The sequence below is a fragment of the Colobus angolensis genome, unplaced genomic scaffold, assembly GCF_000951035.1.
Source record: "Colobus angolensis palliatus isolate OR3802 unplaced genomic scaffold, Cang.pa_1.0 Scaffold99, whole genome shotgun sequence".
Classification (NCBI taxonomy): domain Eukaryota; kingdom Metazoa; phylum Chordata; class Mammalia; order Primates; family Cercopithecidae; genus Colobus; species Colobus angolensis.
The window spans coordinates 102,086-107,890 of NW_012123931.1; the positions used below are offsets into that span (position 1 = coordinate 102,086).

A 5,805-nucleotide genomic window follows, 5' to 3' on the forward strand; every position below is an offset into this window, starting at 1 on the left:
AAGAGAGAATTGCTTGCGATTATTTTACCTTATTGGAACATTGGATAATATAGTCTGCTTCATTAATCATCAAACATACTATGAATTTTACATTTTTATAGGATTTGTGTCTCAATAGAGATAATACTGGTAATTCTTGTACTCCATCTGAAGATGAAAAATGTAGGCCAAAATCATAGACCATGCATAGAAGCTGAATAATGAAGACAGCTCTGGAGGAACACGTAGCACACACACACTGACACACAAATATATAAAGTATAAACACACATTTTTTAAAGTTTTAAAGCAGAAGCCAGCCCGTCCCCTCTCCTGGAGTAAGCAGGCCCCGCCCCTTGCCCCAAGTGGGCGGGGACAGCAGTTGCATGGGCAGCTTCCCTTGTGATGCCACGGGTTCCTATGGACACGTGGCTGCCTGGCCACGCCTCCTTTCCCTTTCATCTTTCTCACTGACCAATGGGCTTGGAGCATAAAGGCCACGCCCCTTTTCTGTGTTCTATTGGGACCCTGGTTATGCCTCCTCTGGTTCAGTCACACAGCTGACGGGTAGGTGACTGGAGGTGTTCCCTGATGTGGCCCCAGCCCTGCCTCCCTCCCCACCCCGCGATGTTAGAAGAAACTCGAGAGAAAAAATTGGCAGCAGCCAAGAAAAAGGTAAAAAGCACGAGGTCGTGGCCCCCAATCCAGCCAGAGATCCCCTCCAATGACAAGACCACTGCCAGAGTCCATACCACTCCTGAGGCACACCGGGCTGGGGCCCCCAACCCTGGCACCTCTGGGCTGCCCCCACCAAAGTCCTGGCAGTCAGTCCCACTCCTTCAGCAAACAGCCCAGCCCCTGCCCTCACCAATCACTCCAGGGTGACTTTGGGTGGGTGACTCCTGGACCCCACTCCATACTCAGCCCTCACATCCTGCCAACCCAAGCCCAACCTCCCTGGGTTCTTTGGGCTCACCTCTCCAAGGACCTGGGTCCCCCAGCCCCAGGTCCCCCCATTGCCATTCATCCCTGGGTGACTTTGAACTGGTGATTCCTGGGGTTCCCTGCTGCAGACTCTACTCTCCCCTCCTGCTGACCCAAACCTGATCCCCCTGTGCTCTTTGGGCTGGCGTCTCCAAGGACCTGGGTCCCAGGCCTATATCCTGCTCCACCATCATGGACCAGCATGACTCAGCCATCGCACTAATGTGGTTCCCCTCACCCCCAGGAGGAGTGGAATGTAGTGATGTCACAATTCCCCTATGAACTGTCATTACTGCTGCAAGACCAGCCTTTTATCTTACAACCCAGTCCCCTAACCGTTCTCACCCAATTTCTGGTTCCTCTGGTCACAGCACAAATTTCCAGCTGGAATGGGACTGAAGAGTATGGGACCTAAGAGGCAGAGGTTTCAAGCTGCCTTACTCCCGTCACATAGACATTGACAGTGTGAAAAGCCTACCTTTGCCTCTGAGCTCAAAATGTTGACAGTATCTCTGGGTGGCAATGGGAGAATGGGTTGGGTTTGGTTTTCTCCCAGGTTTCTACTCAACAGAGAGACTTTAACTTTTTTTCTGAGTTCTCCACCTCATATTCTAATTCTCCATGGTTCTGGGACCAGACTGCACTTCAGTCAGTGGTCTCTGAAGTGACATTTGCTCATCTTCTGTGGAATAGATCTTGGAAAACTGAACTTGACAGCTTGAGTCTTCCTCATATCATCTCAACTTCGGTACTTTGAGTGCCACAGGATAAATGTGGGAGATCTTTCTGAAGCATCAGTTTCCCTTGATTCTCTTGAGAGAGGAAAAAGCCTTAACGTACTTAGGGATGACGGTCACATAGGTTTCCAAGAGCACACCAGACTTTTCTTTGAAATGAGACTTGGGTTGTCCTCCTTCTGATAAATTGCCAGATCTAACAAAAAAGTTGCCTTGTGTCATGAGGACACATTGATATAAAAGTTTGAGAGATATTGGTGCACTTATTCACACTAACAGACATGTGAGGATGTATGACTCTAAACCACACAGTGTGCAGTTCCTGACTGCTTAATGTTTACTTTTCTACCACTGCCTCTGGTTTTTGTCCCTGGCAACTGTTGATTTGTGGAAAGCCCCAGAGCTTGGAGTCAGAAAACTGAGTTTAAGTTCCATTATTGCCCCCGCCTCCTTGTTTTTTAGCCATAATATCAATCCCTCTCAGTCACTAAGTGATTGTGACAACACCTTGTACAGTTGTTGGTGGCATTAAATCAGATAGTGCATAAGAGTATTTTGCAAAAACCATAAAGGAGGATGTGGCTGTAGGGGCTGGTAGTCCTCATGAGTATTACTGCTCTTCTTTCCCACAGCTAAAAGAATATCAGCAGAGGAACAGCCCTGGTGTTCCGGCAGGAACGAAGACGAAAAAGAAAAATACTGGCAGTAGCCCTGAGACAACCACTTCTGGTGGTTGCCACTCACCTGGGGATGTGAGTCTTGGGTGGTCAGATTCCTAGGGACAGGGGACCCAAGGGGCAGTAGAGGGTACTTGTTGAGTTTGTTGGGTACTGGTTAAGAATTCTAGGTTTGAATCCTGCCTCTCCATGTGCTAGGGATCTGACTTAGGGCAAGTTGCTTGAGCTCTTTGGGCCTCTCTTTTCACATCTGTAAGTAGGGGTAGTATTGTTTGACTTCCATTTTTGAAAGTTAAATGAGATTCCTTGTTGTTGTTTTTATGTTAATCCCTAGTACTTGGCCGCTGTAAATACCCAGGACACCCAGGAAATGGTCATTGCTGCTTGATTTTTCTCATCCCCAGTCTCAAGGGGATGCTGGGCCAATGAGTTCAGACACTTGCCATCAGGCTGTCCCTTTAGGAGTCACTGAAAGGGCCCCAGTGTGTGGTGAGGAGAGCCCCAGGCACTAGGAGTAAGAGAAGATCTAACTTGCCACCAGCTTGCTGGGCGACCACAGAAAAATCACTTCTTCACTTGGGCCTCAGTTTCCTCCTCTGTAAGATGATACTGGATAAGATCAGTGTCTTTCACACTTGCTTTTTGGCTGGAGCCCCCTTAGTTCAAGTGAACCCTTACTCAGGAGTCTGGTTTTTTTAATGGAGGTGGAGGTCTGGAGCTTTACCAGATTCATCACCCATGCCCTGGGCCTGAGGAGCGAGGTCCAGTGAGCGTATTAAGAGCTGCATTGGTCAGGTGACACTACTCTGTAACTGCATCGCTCAGGGGACTTTTCCATCTATTTGTTCCTGCCCCTGGCAAGGCCTCAGGTGGCCATTTGGGAGAATGGCACAGGCCATGGTTTTAATCTCCTCTGCTCTTCTTCAGGATTTCATTTTCCTGAACCCACATTTTCCTCCTACCCTGACTTTCTTGCTTCTCTCTAAGCCACTTCTGTCTTTCTCCCCCTGTCCTTGTTCTTCCCTTTTCACCTCATGTAGATTCAGGACATTCTGAAGGTGCTGGTGTCCAATCTTCACCATTCCAGTGGGGTAGCGCACCCCCATTGAACAAGTGGAAGGTGAGGCAGTGCCAGGACACCTCTCTGGCTTGCTGTCTCCAGCTGTGCATGCCCCTGAGGCTTCTCTGGTTTGGGGGATACTTTGCCTCTGGCTTATTTTTATTTTGCCGGCATTATCCTTCAGCCTGTTTATGTCTGCTTCTTCACCTGCTTGATTGATTGGGTTTTTTCCTTCCCTGCATCTTGTATCATCTTAGAAACGGTGAGACATACCTTAGAGTTTAAAAGTAATTTGGGAATAATGTATAGAACAGGCATGGGGGATTTGGGGCTTTTTTTTTTCTTTCCTTCTTTTTCTTTTTTCTTTTTTTTTTTTTGAGACAGAGTCTCACTCTGTCACCCAGACCAGAGTACACTGGGGCAATGTTGGCTCACTACAACCTCTGCCTCCGGGGTTCAAGTGATTCTCTTCCTTAGCCTCCTGAGCATCTGCCACCATGCCAGGCTAATCTTTGTATTTTTAGTGGAGATAGAGTGTCACCATGTAGGCCAGGCTGGTCTCGAACTCCTGACCTCAAGGGATCCAACTGCCTCCACCTCCCAATGTGCTGGAATTACATGCATGAGTCACTGTGCCCAGCCCCTTGCTGGTTTTTTTTTTTTTTTTTTTTTCTTTCTCGATATCCATAACTGTGTCCCATGTAATTTTTTTTTTTTTAATTTCTATTACCCCTACATCATCTGCTACCCTGAAGGGTCTGGAGGTAAGAGGCCCTGGGCCAAGGTGCAGTGACCCTGCAGGCCAGCCCTTCAAGCTCCTCTCACGGCAGGGGCTGGGTGCCCCTATGCCAGCTGAGACAGCCCACACACACCCCAGCCCTAATGATTGTTCTCTCTACCTCTCCCCACAATCGTCCTTCAACTCCTCCTCTCTGCGTGTGCCTCAGAGCCGGTACCAAGAACTGGAAGTAGCCCTGGACTCGAGCTCCACAACAGTCAATCAACTAAATGAAAACATAGAATCATTGGTAAGAGTCCAGTGGGGTCCCCTGATTTCGTGCTGCCAATCCTGCGTTTTAGTTTCCCCTTGGGGCTCTGAAGAAAGGGGCTGAGGGCCCCTGGTCCGAAGGGCAGATGGGGAGCTGAAGCACCCAGGCCTCACCTGGGGGGACCCCAGAGCAAGGAGCATGCAGCATGGCTCTTCTGTCACTGCCCTCTTTGCTGACTCTCTCTGCTTCAGACATCCCTGCTCCAGTCCTTGCCACACACGCCCTGGGGTTGTCACCTCTCAAGAAAGTGAGGGTTGTCAGGGGCCCCGTATTTCTGCCCTGACTCAGTCCCTAATTTGCTCTTTGAGTCTGCACAAGCCACCTCTCCTCCTTGGGCTCGTGTTTCCAGAGGAGGTAGGGAGTATCAAAGATCTCTTTAAGCTCCGACAGTCCGAGATTGAAATGCCCGTAGAATGGAAATCTCAAGGCCAAGGGTTCCCGTCTGTCCTTTTCTGTCCTGTATGTCTGCTGTGAAGACCCGTACCTGGCCTGTATGTGTTCAGTAAATGTTTGTTGAATGAACACATCTTTCTAAATCACAAGCTGGCAGAAGTGTGGGCCTTTCTCAGACTCCATCTCTAGAGGTTTATGTTACTGTCCTTTTGAGAGTATCCAGATTCAGACTTTGAGTTCTGTGGCTATGGACAAAAACCAACAAAGACCCAAATCCTCTGTCTTTGGGAGCTTGAGGAGAGTTGACCAGTTCGTGTTGCCATTGAGTCTGAGAACTTTGCCTTTAAAATGCATTCCTGGTCCCTGCCTACAACTTCCTGGCCTGGGGAATAGAGTTGAGGGGCCCCCCTCAGTCACCTGAATTTGACTCTCCCCACAGAAACAACAGAAGAAACAAGTGGAACATCAGCTGGAAGAAGTAACGTGATTTCTTTGTTTGCTCACAACATGACTGCTGGGTTTGGGGGGCACTCAGATGTAGAGGCGTCAGTCTCGTCTCACCCACTCCCAACCTGGGGAAGAAGGCTCACCCCTCAGATTCCACCCCATGCCCACAGGGTCCCTGATAACCTGGTCCCATGGGTGTGCCTGTCCTGGGGCACTGGTGGCATGCTGGGGGCATCTCTCTTGCTGTGCCATCTCTGCCTCCCCCGGATAAGAGCTCTGTCTTTCTCTTCCTACAGGAAAAGAAAGCAAACAAGGAAATACACAAAGCACAAACGGAGCAGTTAGAGGTGAGTGGAGGGTGGGGAGTTTTCTCCTGTCCTCTGGAGAATGTTTCTTTCCTTCTCTTTCAGCACTTGCTTGGCTTTTCTCCCAAACGTTCAATTCCAGACAATGAACATCCTCACATTGGAAAAGGCAGA

General features: G+C 49.1%; 1 pseudogene across 1 annotated transcript in view; it reads left to right on the forward strand.

The window, feature by feature from the left end:
- The first annotated feature begins 529 nt into the window (after positions 1-529).
- The window catches only part of LOC105505116, a 12,329-nt pseudogene continuing 7,053 nt past the window's right edge, over positions 530-5,805 (forward strand). The window contains exons 1-5 of the transcript XR_001000699.1: positions 530-654; positions 2,333-2,452; positions 4,385-4,465; positions 5,319-5,357; positions 5,623-5,673. The product of XR_001000699.1 is annotated as a putative golgin subfamily A member 6C (transcript). The remainder of the gene's footprint in view (positions 655-2,332; positions 2,453-4,384; positions 4,466-5,318; positions 5,358-5,622; positions 5,674-5,805) is intronic.